The sequence below is a fragment of the Cucurbita pepo genome, chromosome 10 (assembly GCF_057944985.1).
Source record: "Cucurbita pepo subsp. pepo isolate OVF chromosome 10, ASM5794498v1, whole genome shotgun sequence".
In the NCBI taxonomy this organism is placed as follows: Eukaryota; Viridiplantae; Streptophyta; class Magnoliopsida; order Cucurbitales; family Cucurbitaceae; genus Cucurbita; species Cucurbita pepo.
The window spans coordinates 12,040,001-12,060,500 of NC_141807.1; the positions used below are offsets into that span (position 1 = coordinate 12,040,001).

Below are 20,500 nucleotides of genomic sequence, written 5' to 3' on the forward strand. Positions count from 1 at the left end.
ATATGATCATAAGTCAACTGGGTTCGGTGGAAATTAATTTCGAAGATGAAATTAAAGCGTTGATTTTGATGTCATTCTTACCCGAGTCATGGGATACTGTTGTTGCCGCAATCAGCAGTTCCCGAGGGTCTGATAAACTGAAGTTTGATGAAATTCGAGATGTAGTTCTCAGCGAAAGTATTCGCAAACGGGAAACTGGAGATTCATCAGGCAATGCTCTCAGTGTTGATCGAAGGGGAAGAAGCAAATCAAATAGCTCAAACAAACATGGGCGTTCAAAATCAAAGAACCGGGGAAAATCTCCAAACAAACCCAACGTAACGTGTTGGAGCTGTGGGGGAAAAGGACACTTTCAGACAGATTGTACAAAGCTAAAGAAGAAGCAGAATCATAAATCGGAAGATGATGATGATTCTATATACACAACAGAAGATGCTGAGGACGTTTTAATCCTTAATGTGGATAGCCCAGCTGAATCCTGGATTTTGGATTCAGGTGCATCGTTCCATTCGTCTCCAAGTAAGGAATTGTTTCGAAATTTCAAATCGGGAAATTTCGGGAAGATGTATCTTGCCGACAATAAAACCTTGGAGATTGAAGGAAAGGGAGATGTCTCCATACAAACTCCAGCAGGAAATCAATGGACATTACAAGATGTCAGATACATTCCTGGTCTCAAGAAGAACCTGATCTCTATTGGTCAGTTGGATAGCACAGGCTATGCAGCAGAGTTTGGAAAGAGTTACTGGAAGATTGTGAAAGGCGCCATGGTTGTTGCGCGTGGCACAAAATCTGGAACCTTATACACTACTGCAGAGTGTATAAACATGACTGCTGCTGCTGAGAGTGCTTCCAATTCAAGTCTATGGCACAATAGACTTGGACATATGAGCGTCAAAGGAATGAAGATGCTGACTGCGAAAGGAGCTTTAGAAGGCTTAAAATCGGTTGATATGGGTCTTTGTGAGAGCTGCATTATGGGCAAACAGAAACGAGTTAGTTTCACAAAGGCTGCCAGAGAACCGAAGAAAGTGCGGTTGGAAATGGTCCATACAGACGTCTGGGGACCATCTCCAGTTTCATCACTTGGTGGATCAAGATACTACGTCACCTTCATCGATGACTTCAGCAGGAAGGTATGGGTTTACTTTCTGAAACACAAGTCAGATGTGTTTACCACCTTCAAGAAGTGGAAAGCTGAAGTTGAAAATCAGACCGGCTTGAAGATCAAATGCTTGAGGTCTGACAATGAAGGAGAGTACAACAAATCAGAGTTTATAACATTTTGTGCAGCTGAGGGAATGGCCAGACAAAATGGTATTGCAGAAAGAATGAACAGAACCTTGAATGAGCGAGCAAGAAGCATGAGGATTCATTCTGGATTGCCAAAGACATTCTGGGCTGATGCTGTGAACACAGCAGCATATTTGATTAATAGAGGGCTGTCAGTACCCTTGAAGTTCAAATCGCCCGAAGAAGTATGGACAGGAAAAGAACTCAAGTACTCTCACTTGAGAACCTTTGGTTGTATTGCGTATGTTCATGTTGATCCAGAGAAGAGAGATAAGCTTGATGCTAAGGCTGTGAAATGCTACTTCATAGGCTATGGCTCTGACATGTTCGGGTATAGGTTTTGGGATGAGAAAAATATGAAGATCCTAAGACACTGTGATGTGACCTTTGATGAAAATGTCATGTACAAGGACAGAGAGAAGATAAACTCTAAGACTACGAAGCAAGTGGGAGTTGAATTTGAGTGGCAAGAAAATTCACACAGTGATGGTACAACAGAAGCTCAAGAAACTCCTGATCCTATTGCTGAAGAACCAGACGTGGCTGATCCTATTGCTGAAGAACCAGACGTGGAGCAAGTTGCACCTCAGCAGGTGTTGAGAAGATCATCCAGAACTACCAGAGCACCAGATAGATATTCAACCTCATTACATTATCTGTTGCTGACTGACGAAGGAGAACCAGAGTCCTTTGATGAGGCCCTACAAATGGAAGATTCAACTAAGTGGGAGCAAGCCATGGATGATGAGATGAGCTCACTTGAAAGGAATAATACGTGGGTGCTGACTGAGTTGCCTACAGGAAGGAGAGCTCTGTTGAACAAATGAGTGTTCAAAATCAAGGTTGAACCAGATGGCAGAAGGAGGTTTAAGGCTCGGTTAGTAGTTAAAGGATATTCACAAAGAAAAGGCATTGATTATGCTGAGATCTTTTCTCCAGTTGTGAAATTAACTACTATCCGAATTCTACTGAGTATTGTTGCATCGGAGAATTTGCACCTTGAGCAAATGGATGTAAAAACGGCATTTTTATATGGAGATCTAGATGAGGAGATCTATATGCAACAACCCGAAGTTTGACTCCTTCATGAGCAAGAGTGGTTTCCACAGAAGTGAAAAGGATCAGTGTTGCTACCTCAAGAAATACACTGGTTCTTATGCGTTTCTACTCCTGTATGTGGATGATATACTAATTGCTGAATCAAGTATGAGGGAGATAAACCACCTGAAGGCAAGCTTGTCTTCAGTATTTGAGATGAAAGATTTAGGTGCAGCGAAGCAGATCCTTGGGATGAGGATTTCTCGAGATAGATCTGCTGGCACATTAAATCTATCCCAAGAGCAGTACATTGAGAAGGTGTTGTCCAAATTCAAGATGAATAACGCTAAACCCAGGACTACGCCCTTGGCAAATCATATTAAATTGTCAAAGGGGCAATCTCACAAGACAGTTGAGGAACGTGAGCACATGGCATCAGTTCCGTACGCTTCTGCAGTTGGGAGTTTGATGTATGCTATGGTCTGCACTAGACCTGACATAACACATGTAGTGGGAGTTGTTAGCAAGTACATGGCAAATCCAGGGAAGAAACATTGGGAAGCTGTGAAGTGGCTTCTGAGATATCTGAGAGGTACATCCAATACTACACTTTGTTATGGCAATGGCAAAGTAGTTCTGCAAGGTTTTGTGGATGCTGATCTGAGTGGAGATGTAGACTCTAGCAAGAGCACATCTGGGTATATCTACACTATAGATGGAACAGCAGTGAGTTGGATGTCCAAGCTTCAGAAATGCGTTGCTCTTTCATCTACTGAAGCTGAGTACGTGGCCATAGCTGAAGCTGGAAAGGAGATGATATGGATGACAGACTATCTAGAAGAATTAGGCCGGAAGCAGTGCAAGAAGATCCTTTATACAGATAGTCAGAGTGCCATACAGTTGGTGAAAAACCCAGTCTATCATTCAAGGACAAAACACATTAGAAGACGGTACCATTTCACTCGCAGGTTAGTGGAAGAAGGCGATATGTGTTTGGAGAAGATAGAGGGTGCAAAGAATCTAGCAGACATGTTGACAAAATGTGTTGATGTTGGAAAATTAAAGCTATGCAAAGCCCTAATTGGTATGGTGTAGGATCAGTCTCCAAGTGGAAGAATTGTTGAGTTATGGAGTCTGCTCCCTGTATTTATAGCTTGGTCAATGGCTATATCCGATAAAGCTATATTTGGTAAAGTCATATATGGTGAAGCTATATCTGGTAAAGCTATATATGGTACATAGCTATATATAGTAGATGGTTAAATCTGGTAAAGCTATATTTAGTAGACTGAACCATATATATATCCCGTCCAGTAAAGCTTTGAAATGTACTTTCTATTCTCTGTACTCTCTTGTTGTACATGCCTGAAGTCATCAATAAAAAATCCTTTTAGCCAGAGTTCTCCTTGCAATTCTCTCTATCCTTTTTTTTGTGATCATCTAGATCGAGCGTGTGCGTTGTTGTGCGATCCTAACAGGTACATCTTGCGCCTATGGGCCGCTATCACTATCTAAGAAGACACTAGAAACTGGAAGGATAAAAAACCCACCCGGTGGACTGACGAGCTACAAGTCCCACGACACAGGAGCGGGATTCTCTAAAAAGCCAAGGACGCGGGGAGCCAGCCAAGAGGGCCTACTTGGAGACTTGGGATCTCAGCAGGAAATGCGAAGGTTGCAACAATGAAAGCCGGCTGGCCGATAAGCGAAAGAGAATCCACTAGTTGAGTTCGGATTTGAGTAGGTTGATAATAGGGAATACTCTAACCCTGGGAACCAGACTGTGGCTATACCGAGCCCCATCTTTTCTCGACAATTTCTATCTAACGAAACGAGATCAACAAAATTCTTAACGAACTAGTTTCATAACATAACATAATTGGTATTATGGCTTCAAGGACTTGGTTCTAAAAAAGAAGAAAGAAAGAAGAGGAGAGTGGGGTTACTCTTCTTCGGGTGTAAGCAAAGAACGTACAACAACCTTAAATGTATTTAAAGCAGGTCCACTAGAGTAGAGCGTGGGAAATTCAAAAGGACGACAACTATCTTATTCGATCATGAACGAGTTGGTCTAAAGAATCTTCCTTGAGGAGAGAGTGGAAACATATACAACCTTCGCCTAGGGATTTCTTAACCTCGGGTCAGCCAAAACAAAGCAGCCCCTGAAAGAAAATAGGGAAGTATTCTGGCGGGTATACCTAATGCAGCGCGAGCGTCAAGGATCTTTCAAGAAATACCTGATGTTTAGCGGATGTGTTTTCATATTGGGTTTCGGACCTTATTCACTGGCCTTATAAGAGCTCCCTCGATCTTATGCTCACCATTTCCCTTGTAGTAGGTGCTTTTTCTTTTTGGGCACTGGTACCCCAAGCCATTCTCGAAGTGGACCCGACCCCAGGCCAAGATCCCAACAAAACAAAGCTACAATGCGTAAAGAAACCCAACTCGATAGCCCTCACTTCGTTGCCCGGAGGATATAGATCACTCTGACCAAGAACATACTGAAAAAAGAATATCATGAGCTGATAGGGGAGGGGATCAACATATCGAGGATCCTCGGACTGAAGTAAGGAAGCGAGCAGGAGCGGAGCTTGGAGACCGAGTTTAACACCCACCCATTTCTATTCCATTTACCGAGGAAGTAATAGTCCAGGAAGGAGTTTACTGGTCAAGAAGAAATAGGAAAAGGAGTAGGAGAAGGAAGAGAGAGTGAAGACGAAGAAGACAGAGTGAAGGGGAAGTAGTGAACGAGAATGAATAAGGAGTTCAGACTGGAGAATGAATTGAGAGTATTTATCTTTTACAGTGATAGAAGAAATAGGAAAAGGAGAATGATGAATAAGGAGTGTTTACAGTCTCATTCCCGTTCATGAATCTTGAGTAGAGGATTGACTGACAGTGAACGAGAAAGAATGTTGAGGATTGACTGACAGTGAACGAGAATGAATAAGGAGGAGAAGAGAAAGAGAAAGAAGGAATCTTTCAGATTTACATACAGTTAAGTCGAATTGATTCTTCGATAGTCTTTCCTGACAGTGAACGAGAATGAATAAGGAGTGTTTACAGGATAACGAATGTTTAGTTTCGTCTTGACTTTCAACACTTAAAGGGGAAGGTGAAGGAGAAGATCAGAGACCGGCCGGCTGGCTTCTTGTTTCGTCTTTCCTTAATAATGAATGAATTACCTTTACTAGATTTGATCCCTAAAAATAAGGGAGAGATACAGTTTGATCCCCAAAAATACGGGGGAGGATAGGATTTTTCTTGTTTTTTGAGTGTTTACAGTCGAGTTCCCGAGGGAAATCAGGGTAAAGATAGACTTTGATCCCCAAAAATACGGGGGAGGATAGAATTTCTTTTCTTGAAGCTGCTTTCCTTAGGGAAAAAGGTCTTACGAACTTTTACAGTTATATGGGGATAGAATTTCTTTTCTTTCAGCTTCAGCTGTTAGGGAAAAAGCTCTTTTAATGTTTTACCCCTATGTTGGATAGAATAAATTAATTAATGGTCCGTCAGAGTTTCAGAAGTAGGATCATAGAAAGAAGCCGAGGGGTGAAAGAGCTCGACCAGTAGGGAGAGGGGTGAAAGAGCTCGACCAAAGGGAGAGGGGAGAAGACCTGAGACCCGTAGGGTGAAGAGGTTCAGACGCTCGACGAGAAAAGAAAAGGGAGAGGGGCGAAGCCCTGAGACCCGTAGGGCGAAGAGGTGAAAGAGTGAGACCAAAGGGAGAGGGGTGAAACAGCGAGATCGGTAGGGAGAGGGGAAGACAATGCGTGAGACCGATAGGTTCATGGGCAGGATTCATTCACTCTTATTCTTGTTTCGTCTTTCCTTTCAACACTTGAAGGAGAATGAATCGTTAGTCTTTCCTTTCTTACAGGAGAGTAAAAGAGTGAAATCAGTCGTCTTCATAAGGAGTGTTTACAGTCTCATTCATCTTTCATTTTCTTCTTCAATCAAACACCTATTACCGAGTGAAAGAAGGGACAAGTTATTGATCGTTAATCTTTCTTACAGGAAATAGCTGATGAAAACAAGAGCAAGAGGAAAGAATGCATCGGAAAGGGGCGAAGCTGTGAGACCGGTAGGGAGAGTCGTCTTCATCTTTCGTCTCCCTGAACTGTAAACTCTCATTCATCTTTCGGATTTCATTCCTGTTCCGGAGCTCGACTGTAAAGGACAGGTTCATGAGCGAAGCAACTCGACCGAGAGGGAGAGGAGGACGTTGATCGAGCTTTTCCATGCCTAGTCCCAGTTTCGGTTAAAGACCCAGAGCGGGCTACAGATCTATACCAAGCCTGTTACGCCATAATTCATTGAGGTTGATCCCGAAGTGACGTTCAAAACCGTAGGAGTAGTCTGTCTCTATTTATTCACAGAATTTACGAGACTTTGTTTCACGGGATTGAATTAACACGTCTCGACCAGAAGTGGTCTTCGCAAGCATACCGCTTTCCGTTCAAGAATAGGTAGCAGCGGTTTTAAGGAAGACTACCGAGCTCATGGATAAGCGCCTATCATCTCTATGCTCATTCTGACTTTAGCTTTTCCTTTGATTAGTAGTATTAGCGCTCGCTCAACTTAATATAATAATAGTTGTCCTTCTTACTCGACTTGCTTACTAGCTGCCTTTCTTTCTGACTAATATATATAATAGACTAACTTGGGAAAGAATAGTTCTAAACTGAGTACACTAGGAGAAGAGTAGTGTCCTCTTGTTTCCTTTTTATTCACACGTAATGATCAGCATTCCTTCTCTGGAAACCCATCTTCGTCATAACCTTCATATCTCGAACCAAGCCCGAGGAGCCGAGGAGATATATGAGACCCTCGCCTTTTTTCACCTTCAAACTTTCCCTTCCTCCCCCTGAGCTCGAAACCCTGGTGGAAGACAAATAGAAACTCGTGTGTGTAGGTCTCCATGAGGAAAGGCCTTTTTTACATCAAGCTGATGCAGTGACCAAGCAAGATCCGTTAGCTGCAACTGACAGAATGCCTCGTATGGAATTTTTGTGAGTTTGCAGGAGAAAACGTCTCGAGATAATCAATGCCATAGGTTTGTGTGAAACCTTTCGCCACAAGACGAGCCCTCTCGATAGAGCCATCAGCTTTGTGTTTCAGGGTATATGCCCACAGCCAACCGTACGTTTGTTTGCCTCTTGGTAAGGTGATCAGTTCCCAAGTGTCGTTCTTCTTTCTTTAGAGCCTCCATTTCCTCTATCATAGCTTGCTTCCACTGAGGATGATTGAGGGCTTCTTTCAGGAGGGTATCTTATCGCTGAGCTTGAAAGTCAGGAAGCTTGATAGGACACAAAGTTCTTAATAAGGGGTGATCAGTCAAATATCTCTTTGTCTTTCTTCAAGGCAATACAGATCAGAAAGAAGAAAAGAGGAAAAGAAAGATTCAGTATTAAAAGACAGACTGAAAGGCAATACAGATCAGAAAGAGGAAAAGAGTCAGGATTAAAAGACGGATCATCGATCAGATATCTCTTTTAACGAATTGCCTGATTGCGACAGCTTATCGCGACTTGTTACTAGACCAAGCATTCCCTCCCTAGAATAGAGCTTAAAGAGGGCTAAAGTTTAATTAAGGAAGAGCTTAATCAGTCCTGAACTCCAGAAGGGGATAGATTGAATACTGAATCTTTCACTACTGACTGGAAATTAGCCGAGATCATAGAACTCTTTACCAAGGATGTGACTATAGTCCAAAAATAGGAGAAGAAAAAAAGCACACGTTGGTAGGGGTCTTGGTTTATAGCAAGACCTGGGAGGAGTATCTGACGTACAGACTGTTCTAGAAGCTCTGCGTGAGCACCAGCCTCAAGCCCATACGGAGTTGTGTTCAACCTTGGAGGATGGAGAATGCTGATTTGGATAGGGAGCCTGACAATCGGATCTATTCGGCTTTCGCAGGTAGGCAGCTTTCCCGCCCATCTTTCCAGGTGAATTTGGATGAAACTCATGCTAATTTAGAATATCGGAAGATTCCAGATAATAGTGCTCAAATTGGAACTCTCAACAGCCCGGGAACCCCAATTACAGACGAATGCAAACAGAAAATGAGAAAAGAAAGATCGCAAGAAGTGTAGCTCCTGACATCACGGAAAAGACAAGGGGATAGCTTCAACGGCGAAATGAAAAAGGGGAAAGAAAAGGTAAGGTCACAAATAGAGTGAAACCAAGTCAGATTGAGAAAAGGCATAATGATAATAAATAGTAGGGTCGGCCCCGCCCTCCGAACCGGACGTGAAGGCTCATCCGGCTGCTCTTGCTGAAATCATTACGTCATTCCCGGCACTACGGATTGATTGTCCCTAGACCACTACTTGGAATGGATGGCTACATCAGTCTATGCTCCAGCTTTTCTCACAAGCAAGACCTATAGAATGAGCTCAGATTCATCCATACCCTTTCCAACCTACCTCGCTTGGTGCATTAGGGGAAAGTCAAATTCATGCTTTATCCAATCCAGAAAGGGGTTCTGACTTTACAGGCCGAAAGAGAAGAGGTCTTAAAGCGGATCCCGTTGCTGATTCTGATTTGGTTGACCTACCACTCTATGGCGCTCCTTTCACTTGGTCTAACATGAGGAAAGGGAAGGAAATGGAAATCCAATGCAGACTGGATCTTTTACTAATCGACTCGGATTGGGAAGACCTTACGCAGGACACTCAAAAGTGGGGACCACATTCGCTTACGATCATGACCTCCTTTCTATTTCGAACAACTTCCCTCCATGCTACCCCCAGCTCTTTCGAACTAATGTGGTTGTCCCTATCGAAATCTAGAACTCAAAGTTGTGAAGCAAAAGAATGCAACATTCTATTGACTTGATATAATCTATTTCAAGATTCTTAATACATCCTAGACGAAAAGCTCCCTAACCTTAATAAGAAAAGAAGGGATAAAGTCAGACCTAGAAATTCGATGTCTCTTCTTATTAGAAAATTGGAAGAATCAAACAATCACTTCCACATCTTACCTGGAAAACAGGATGGAGAATGAATGGATCGAGATCATTCCCTATTTGCGAGTGAGAAGAAAAAGAAAAAGGAGGGCCTTTACCAAACCAATCCTTTCGTGAAGAGATCAGCAATTCATCTTCACTTCTCATGGTTGCTCTTCTGATGATTTCCGCAATCACCTTTTACCCGAGAAAATGACATAAGGTGACTTCGACATGCTTTGTTCTCTCATAGAAGACGCGCTCAATCCCTTGCTTGTTGCTCCAACTTAGGAGTAGGGGCTTTAGAGCCTTTTTACGACCGAAGGTTGCTATGCTAGTTGTAGGGCTCCCGCGCTTTACTAATTACTAATAGTTGAGAAAGGAGAGGAAAATAGCTTTACCAAGTTCAAGGAAAGAGTGAAAGAAGAAATAGGTGATTGAGTGAAAGCAAGACAAGAAGGTGGAGGTTCAGTAGTGATGGTAATATCGGTGAAGGTGAATCAGTAATAGTCCTGTTCTGTCTCATGAATCGAGGGTTGAGGGTTGAAACACTTGATGAATAAGCAGAAAGAGAAGGGAAAGATCAGGCAATGGAATTCTGAAACCCATAGGTAATCTCAGCCGATTTAGTTACCGAGTTCAAGAATCAATAGGGAGAGGTGAACAATCACATCGAATAAGGAAGAAGAACAGATGGTAATATATATAGGTTCGCAGGTTCATCTCTCTTTCTTGACTTTCTCTTGTCTTGCTTGAGTCTTTCAATTCTCTTTTCTTTACTGTAAAGTTCAAGTCAGGTCATATCGGTTCCGGAGCAAACAGACCGAGTTCAATCAAACACCTATTTACCTTGAGAACACTTCTCCACAACTCATTATAGAACACCTTTGATAGATAGTTTCAACAGATTTACTTTGCCGAGGAATACTTTAAAATTCGATATTTATAGTTGAACACTACTTAAATTGATGAAGTGAAATTTTACAACAGATGTTAATAAATCGTTTGTCTATTAGAAGAGAGCTTGGAATTAAATTCTTTATAGTTGGGATAAGGGATGTTTTAGTCAAATTAAGTATACTTTTTAGTTTTAAAATAAATTAATTTTTTAGTTTAAAATAAATTGATTTTTTAGTTTTAATTTTATTCCTAATAAATTAATTTTGATGTGTTGTATGTATTTTAATAAAATTAATATTAACTTAATCAACAAAAATTTATATTTTTTTTAAAATTATAAACTAAATTAATAAAAATACCATTGAACTTTGCACTTTATCTAAAAAAATACTCATGATTTTTTTTTAGAAGTTTCAATAATACACTTAATCTTTAAAAAAAAAAAGATCTATAGAAACTATTAATTTGTTTTTTTAAAAAAATACCGTTGAATTTTCAAAAAAAAAAAAAAAAAAAGAAAAAGAAAAAAAGCTTCAATTAGTTAACTTTCAAAAGTGTTTAAAAAAAAATAGATGGGGAGAAAATTGAAGGTTATTTTAGGAGAAGGTTTTCAAGATAAGATCCTGAAAACATAACAAGAAGTAATATCCTAGCTTAAGGTCGCCATTACGAACCTACTAGTAGGCTACTTACTAAGTTTTACTCACTCCATGTTTATCATTTTTTTTCAAGAAACTAAGAGTTGGTCGTGGATGAGAGCGGACTTTGGAGTGTGGGCCATGGACTAACCTCTGTTTTAATCTAGTATTTTTTGTTCTTCTTTTAAGTCTGCTTCTTATTTTGTGTTTGTAACGAGTATGTATATGTAACACCCAAAAAATGAAGGAAATTATCTCCCATAAGAATAAGCCACTCATGAAAGACCCAATGGATAGAAAGGAAAAAAATTAAAGGATTAAGCAAGAACAAAGAACTTAGTCAAGTCACTCGTATACCCTAACAAGTGATTTCACAGAGTTAAAGGCCTTTTGAAAAGGATTGGAAACGAAAAAGTAAATCAAAAGGGCAAAAAAGTCATTTTATCAATTATCAAAAATCTTTCCGGATTTGTAATTCCTTATCTAGAAGGAATCTCAAGATAAAAAAAAAAGGAAAAATGATAAAAAAGCGATGAGAAATTTGTAGAAAATTTTTGGATTTTTCAAGAAAAATAATAATAAAATATTCGGAAAGTGGTAAATTACCAAAATACCCCTAGAAGAATGGATAATTACAGAAATGCCACTCTAATTAGAATCAAAGCATCTACCGTGACCATCCGAGCAAAATCTTTCGAACTCAAATCTCAACCGTCGGATCTCCTCCAAAATTTGATATGATCTAGAACGAACACGCACGGATCATCACATCCAACGACTAGTATGCAAAGCCAAGGTCGATAAGGCCATGATCGGAGTTGATATCACCAAAAAATTATCCAAAAAGATCGATCTCTAAATAACGAAGATTCTAGAGCTCTCAATGTCGGTTTAAGCTCCTCCTATAAAGTCGGAAGTAGGAGCAACAATACGGAATAAGAATCGAGAAATGTCGATCCCCCAATTGAAGGCAATAAACGTTTAGACTGTGTTTCTCCTACTTTCAGATTTCTTCCAAATTCGAGAGCAATCCTCCCCCATTTCTCTTCAAACTTCTAAATAACGAAGAATTTGGAGCTCTCAATGTCGGTTTAAGCTCCTCCTATAAAGTCTAAAGTAGGAGCAACAATATGGAATAAGAATCGAGAAAGGTCGATCCCCCAATCGAAGGCAATAAGCGTTTAGATTATGGGTCTCCTACTCTTAGATTTCTTCCAAATTTGAGAGCAATCCTCCACCATTTCTCTTCAAACTTATTCCTACCGTTTCTTAACAAGATTACCCACAAGTTCTATAAAGGAATAGAGTGCTGAAAGTGCCTAGAAACCATTCCCCCAATTCAATCCGCCATTGAAGAACTTCAAGAAAAACTTGAAAATCCAACCCGAGGATACATGATGACTCGTCGAGCAAGAATGATTCCAATCAGTTTCTGTACCTCCAAGGAATGCTTCCATAGAAGACCACGAAGAAAAATAACCTCGAGAACGTGCCAAATTGAAGGAAATAGGTTTCAAAATTAAATTGGCGATAAGAGTCAAAATTCCTATCTACGATCTCTTTTCCTTCAAATTAAGGATTCCTCTAGCTTCAGAGGAAGAAGTTGAGTAAACTTGATGAAGGAATCCAGAGCTGAAACGTCGTAGAATAAGCTACCCACGAGATCGAAAATCTGGCGTTTCGAGTGAGTTGCATACCGAGAACGATTTCTGGAAATTAAGGTCCTACACTCAAAGACGTTCCTCCAAACCAATTCCTTTAGCCTGAAGATAGGATATGGAAGAGGTTCAATGAAGAAATAGGGCCTTGAAACCCCTAGAATCGGCTACCCAATAAGAAATCCTTTGTTTTATCTCCAGCGATAAATCAGATTTTGGATGAACTTTGGTAGCGAATATCTTAGGCTACGATCCACGAGAAGTTATCAAATAAATCCCAAGCCCTTTCTTGTAACATCCATCTTTAAGTTTCACGAAGAAATCGAGGAGAGAAACACTGTAAATGTGGCTGTACAGGCCGAATTTCAGATGGCGGCGATGCGAAAAATGTGCATCTTCTTCCTGTTTAGAGGAAGAAAACGATGATACGGCCAGTTCAACTCAAAAGTTGACCTTTTCTCGGGTTTTCTCAGTAGATCTTATTTTATGAAATGTTGTATGAATCCTTTTCCCGAGAGTTTATATAAGGTAATCCTTTTCCCGAGAGGTTATATAAGGTAATGAAGTTTGGGAGTTATTGGAAAACTTTAGTTAGTGAAACCCAGATATGGGAGAAAATGCTCATCACGATCCATATGACTTTACCTCCTAGGATAACTAAAGTGGTATCCCTAAAGTAATAGATTCCCCGGGCTCCTAGGATAACATAACACTAGAGTTGTATATCCCTAAAGTAATAGATTCCCCGGGCTCCTAGGATAACATAACACTAGAGTTGTATCCCTATACTAATAGATTCCCCCAGATGTACAATTGGTCTCTAATAACGATCCATATGACTTTACCTCCTAGGATAACTAAAGTGGTATCCCTAAAGTAATAGATTCCCCGGGCTCCTAGGATAACATAACACTAGAGTTGTATCCCTATACTAATAGATTCCCCCAGATGTACCATTGGTCTCTAATAGATACTACGTGCACAATATCATGCTTGGCTATTCCTAAGAACTTATAAATAAGGAACCATGAGCAGCCTGCACCACGATTTGCTAGCAGGATGCCACGATTATGACAACGCCACCTATGCACTCATGGGAAAGTGGTAACACCGTTTTGTTTTAAAATGTCTTGTGTTGTCAAAGGTCCTACCAGGAGTAGAACTCAAGTCGTTGGATTCAAAGTCCAAAGTGCTAACCACTATATCATAGAACCCCTTGTAAAAATTTATTTTGGAATGGTTTTCCTATTTTATGCAGATTCCACAAGAAGGGAGATCCTATCATGAGTCAAACTCAAGTTATTGGATTCAAAGTTCTAGAGCTGTTTTATCTAACTCGTTGTGATCTTGAGCACCTTTAGAGTGGTTGTAGAAGTAACCCTCCGGTGTTGATTGAATCTTTTGGAGAACATGCAATTTTATATATTTCTTATAGTTAATTTATATATTGTTGTATATTACAAACAAATTGAAATAATACTTTACATCCCCGTCTTTCTTTCTTCCGTGCAAGACTTAACATGAAAACTATATTATTTCAATATTCACTCGAGAAACAAGGGGTGAAAACTATATTATTTCAAACCCTCCATTATTGCTTCTACTTTGCGTGAAAATGCTTCCACTAAATCATGTTACTAACTAGTTGGTTTGGTTTGGTTCAATTCTTGGGTCCACTAGATTGAATTGACGTAGCTCAATTAAACTCTTGATAATATAAAAATCATAAGTTTCTTAAATTAAGTTAACTTAAAAGTTTAACCCCTAATTTTTTTAGAATGTTTAGCTTTGTGTCTAGTTGATCTCTAAATGCTTACAAGTATCTAATAAGACTTCTATTTAAGGAACTTTTCACTATAAAAGATGTAAGACTTGAGGTTTATTATTAAGGAATTTCAAATGAGTGATTATATCATAGAGGACAAAATATTTATTTGTTTCAAATATCTTACGTTGACCATTCTTTTTTGTCAAGTATTTTGAATATTATCATTGTGAATTACTAATGGCATTAGATTGAATCTCATTAATAACAATATCCCAAAACTCAGGTAAAGATGACATCAAAATTAATACTTTAATTTCATCTTCAAAATTTATTTTCCCTTAACTCAGTTGACTAATAATCATAATAGTCACCTGTGCACAAATATTTACAACCTTAAAAGGTAAAATAATAAGGAGTACAAGAAAAAAGTGTTTAAAATAGTTTCAAAATATAGAAAAAAAATAGTAGGAATTGGTCAAAGTCAACATCCATTGATCACTTATGGCACAGCAGACCACAGATGAGGGTAACATTTTTTTATTTCTCTGCTATATTAGGCCCTTTGGTTTATTGGCTTTACAAGATGGAGACATGAAGTTTTCTATGTTCGAAATAAATTTGGTTGATTGTTTTCTGGTTAGCGTTGGTACCATCAAAACTTATTTATTTCTTTGAAATGTTTGAGTTTACAATTTACATGTTTTCATTTTTCTACTTTGTCTGCTTCCATTTAGAAATGAAGCAAAATTAGTATGAGCCTTTTAGGCAGATTGTTATAATTCTAATTTTTAACTAAAAAAAAAAATTAGTCTGGTTGTCACGCTTAAAACTACCCTATAGGTATAATCGACCTATTATCCTTCCATCAATAGGAGAAAAAGGCAACGTTACTATGTGAAACTAGTTTCATGTCATTTATTCAACAATAAGGGTGTTATCTCAAAGACAATGATACTATGTGAAACTAGCCTCAAGATGCTTCCTTAACTCTTAAGGGCGGTAAACCAACGGTTTGTATTCAACAATAAGGGATAATCTAGAGAATCATTCCAAGAACCCTAACGGATGGGTTATAAACTCACATTTCGTGGGTTCGGATTGCAAGTTAAAAGAGGCTGAAAACAAAGTAAAATGATAAAAGGGCCCAACCAAATTCGAACAAGTGACCTCTTGATCTGCAGTCAAATGCTTTACCACTTAGCTATGGACCCATTTTGCATGATTTCAACCTTAGTGACCCCTTCTACAGAGTGTCAGTCCAAAAGTGTAAAAAGTGTCTCTTCAAAATAAAAGGGCCCAACCAAGTTCAAACGGGTGACCGGTCAAATTCTCTACCACTGAGCCATGGATCCATTTTGTAGGATTTTAACCTTAGTGACCCCTTAGACATAGTGTCGGTCCAAAAAGTGTAACAAATTTCTATCCAAGATAGAAGGGCCTGTTAGGATCGCACAACAACGCACACGCTCGATGTAGATGAACACAAAGAACAGGATAGAGAAAAGTGCAAGGAGTGTTGGGTTTTATGTCCTAAAACTCATAGTTTGTAAACAAAAACATATTCTATTTTCAATAAAGTTATTATTGTTGTTTATTCAGTAAAGATTGTTATTGAATAAAGTGAAATTTATGATCATTAATCTGAATCCAATAAACTAAGAACACTCTGGCTATAGTATGATTACTTGAACTATATGTATAGACATAAGAGTGGATCAAGTTCAAGTATATAGTCAAAAGGATCTATAGTATAAGGATAAGGCTGAGTACCTTGTTCTGGGGACACTATGGATGCGGCCCACTTTTGTATATGATATAAACAATGTGATCACTAAATTGTACATGTGGAGATGTGAGTGGGGGCGTCCTATGCAATGAGTATTGCATAAGATCGGACCATGAAGAAAACCACTCTCACTTTATAATGTCGTTTACTGTTGAGACTGATTTTCTTTTCATTCGATAACCTAGGTAACTCGGTTTTAATCTTGAGCTAACCTTGAACTCCTGTTTATTCGGAATTATCCTTAGATTTGCATGGGTGAGAGTGGCTCTAGTTCGCCGACTCAATAGGCCTCCCATTTCAGGGGTAAGACTGGGTGAATGGCTGGGGACGTGGGGTGCAAGATGGAATTCACTCCTACCCACTTTTAGGGATAGAAGAAAGGTAGTTCCCTTAAGCACTGACTCCAGGTCTTGAACAAGGGGCCCCACTCTCTCATTGGCCTGAGAGGGATTCGGTTTACTGGTTGGACCACAAACCAATTGTTCATTAGAGGATCAGTGAGACATAAGGAAGAAGAAGTAACTTTAGGGGTAAAACGGTAAATTGACCCAGCTCTAGTTACGAACAACCTGTGAAGGATCGACTTACTAATCATGGTTATATCAAATGGACAGAAATATATCTATAGTGAGGGGAGTGCAACTACTAGGCTATAGTGGAGTGTCCTAGTAGTTAACGAATGTTGGTTAACAAGGTTAATGAGTTTAGCCCGTTAATCTTGGATCGTTGGAGCCCATGATCTATAGGTCCATTAGGTCCCTCTGCTAGCTCATATCGGACTAAACCATAGAACAGTGTGACAAGTGAGTTCGAAGTGTTCGAATTCAAATTAGGGAATATGCGCTACATATATATGATATATTTAACCGCATTTTTGTTTTATTTACGAATTAAACAAAAGGAGAGATTCGAAGATATTTAAATAAGATTTAAATATGTTGATGAATTATGTGTTGGAATTGATTGGGATTGGCATTTGAATTAATATTAAATATTAATTAAATAGTTTAATTAATCATTTAATGTTACTTTAATTTGAAATTCATTATTCAAATTAATTGTTGAATTGAAATGAAGAAAGTCAAAATGTTGACTTCATTTAATGGAAAGCTCCATGTGGGTGGAATTTTGAGGTGTCAAAATTTGGTTTAACCAAACTTGCATGTTTGCCAAATAAACCCCACAAGTTTGAGTGGAATTTTGAGTGTCAAAATTTGGTTAACTCAAACATGCATGCTTGCCACATAATCCCAAACATTTGAGTGGAATTTTAAGTGTCAAAATTTGGTGATCTCACATTTGCATGAACATGCAAACATCACTCTTTAAATAGAGTGATCATTGTACATGGAAGGTCTTTTTCTTCTTAGGTGGAAAACCTTGAGAAAGACGTCTCACAAACATCTCTTCACATATACAAAATCCCTTCCAAGTTTAGTCACTCGCCAGATTCCACAATCCCGTTCTAAGGCCGGAGGATAATGGAGAAGACACTAGTGGTGGTTCGAAACCGGTTCGTGAGGAAAAAGGAGTTTGAACTACAAAAGGTTAGTATCTAAACTAATTAAGTTTTAATACTTATGAACATGCTGTTGAGTTATGGAGTCTGCTCCCTGTATTTATAGCTTGGTCAATGGCTATATCCGGTAAAGCTATATATGGTACATAGCTATATATAGTAGATGGTTAAATCTGGTAAAGCTATATTTAGTAGACTGAACCATATATATATCCCGTCCAGTAAAGCTCTTAAATGTACTTTTCTATTCTCTGTACTCTCTTGTTGTACATGCCTGAAGTCATCAATAAAAAATCCTTTTAGCCAGAGTTCTCCTTGCAACTTCTCTCTATCCTTCTCTTTGTGTTCATCTAGATCGAGCGTGTGCGTTGTTGTGCGATCCTAACAACTGGTATCGATCCTAACAACTGGTATCAGAGCAAGGCAAAATTCACCACGATCTGTGAAGATGGAAAGTTCAAAGATTGGAATTGAGAAGTTCGATGGATCCGATTTCGGTTTCTGGAAGATGCAGATTGAAGATTATCTGTACCAGAAAGATCTTCACGAACCTCTGTTGGGGGTGAAGCCGGATACCATGACCACGGAACAGTGGAAGCTCAAGGATCGACAAGCCTTAGGGATGATCCGGTTGACGCTATCCAGAAACGTGGCGTTTAACATCATCAAGGAGAAGACAACGTCAGATCTGATGAAGGCGCTGTCAAATATGTATGAAAAACCGTCGGCTATGAACAAGGTGTATTTGATGCGTAGATTGTTCAATCTACAGATGTCTGAAGGTGGACGTGTTGCGGATCATATAAATGAATTCAATATGATCATAAGTCAACTGGGTTCGGTGGAAATTAATTTCGAAGATGAAATTAAAGCGTTGATTTTGATGTCATCCTTACCCGAGTCATGGGATACTGTTGTTGCCGCAATCAGCAGTTCCCGAGGATCTGATAAACTGAAGTTTGATGAAATTCGAGATGTAGTTCTCAGCGAAAGTATTCGCAAACGGGAAACTGGAGATTCATCAGGCAATGCTCTCAGTGTTGATCGAAGGGGAAGAAGCAAATCAAAGAGCTCAAACAAACATGGGCGTTCAAAATCAAAGAACCGGGGAAAATCTCCAAACAAACCCAACGTAACGTGTTGGAGCTGTGGGGGAAAAGGACACTTTCGGACAGATTGTACAAAGCTAAAGAAGAAGCAGAATCATAAATCTGAAGATGATGATGATTCTATATACACAACAGAAGATGCTGAGGACGTTTTAATCCTTAGTGTGGATAGCCCAGCTGAATCCTGGATTTTGGATTCAGGTGCATCGTTCCATTCGTCTCCAAGTAAGGAATTGTTTCGAAATTTCAAATCAGGAAATTTCGGGAAGGTGTATCTTGCCGACAATAAAACCTTGGAGATTGAAGGAAAGGGAGATGTCTCCATACAAACTCCAGCAGGAAATCAATGGACATTACAAGATGTCAGATACATTCCTGGTCTCAAGAAGAACCTGATCTCTATTGGTCAGTTGGATAGCACAGGCTATGCAGCAGAGTTTGGAAAGAGTTCCTGGAAGATTGTGAAGGGGGCCATGGTTGTTGCGCGTGGCACAAAATCTGGAACCTTATACACTACTGCAGAGTGTATAAACATGACTGCTGCTGCTGAGAGTGCTTCCAATTCAAGTCTATGGCACAATAGACTTGGACATATGAGCGTCAAAGGAATGAAGATGCTCACTGCGAAAGGAGCTTTAGAAGGCTTAAAATCTGTTGATATGGGTCTTTGTGAGAGCTGCGTTATGGGCAAACAGAAACGAGTTAGTTTCACAAAGGCTGCCAGAGAACCGAAGAAAGTGCGGTTGGAAATGGTCCATACAGACGTCTGGGGACCATCTCCAGTTTCATCACTTGGTGGATCAAGGTACTACGTCACCTTCATCGATGACTTCAGCAGGAAGGTATGGGTTTACTTTCTGAAACATAAGTCAGATGTGTTTACCACCTTCAAGAAGTGGAAAGCTGAAGTTGAAAATCAGACCGGCTTGAAGATCAAATGCCTGAGGTCTGACAATGGAGGAGAGTACAACAAATCAGAGTTTATAACATTTTGTGCAGCTGAGGGAATTAGATTAATAAGAACAATTCCCGGTAAGGCAAGACAAAATGGTATTGCAGAAAGGATGAACAGAACCTTGAATGAGCGAGCAAGAAGCATGAGGATTCATTCTGGATTGCCAAAGGCATTCTGGGCTGATGCTGTGAACACAGCAGCATATTTGATTAATAGAGGGCCGTCAGTACCCTTGAAGTTCAAATTGCCCGAAGAAGTATGGACAGGAAAAGAACTCAAGTACTCTCACTTGAGAACCTTTGGCTGTACTGCATATGTTCATGTTGATCCAGAGAAGAGAGATAAGCTTGATGCTAAGGCTGTGAAATGCTACTTCATAGGCTATGGCTCTGACATGTTCGGGTATAGGTTTTGGGATGAGAAAAATATGAAGATCCTAAGACACTGTGATGTGACCTTTGATGAAAATGTCATGTACAAGGACAGAGAGAAGATAAACTCTGAGACTACGAAGCAAGTGGGAGTTGAATTTGAGTGGCAAGAAAATTCACACAGTGATGGTACAACAGAAGCTCAAGAAACTCCTGATCCTATTGCTGAAGAACCAGACGTGGCTGATCCTATTGCTGAAGAACCAGACGTGGAGCAAGTTGCACCTGAACAGGTGTTGAGAAGATCATCCAGAACTACCAGAGCACCAGACAGATATTCAACCTCATTACACTATCTGTTGCTGACTGACGAAGGAGAACCAGAGTCCTTTGATGAGGCCCTACAAGTGGAAGATTCAACTAAGTGGGAGCAAGCCATGGATGATGAGATGAGCTCACTTGAAAGGAATAATACGTGGGTGCTGACTGAGTTGCCTACAGGAAAGAGAGCTC

The 20,500-nt window shown here is 39.7% G+C and overlaps 1 non-coding gene across 1 annotated transcript; it reads right to left on the reverse strand.

Moving 5' to 3' along the window:
* Window positions 1-15,386: 15,386 nt before the first annotated feature.
* On the reverse strand, window positions 15,387-15,458 carry TRNAC-GCA (transfer RNA cysteine (anticodon GCA)). The gene has a single exon. It is a non-coding gene; the product is annotated as a tRNA-Cys (tRNA).
* Between the last annotated feature and the right edge of the window lie 5,042 nt (window positions 15,459-20,500).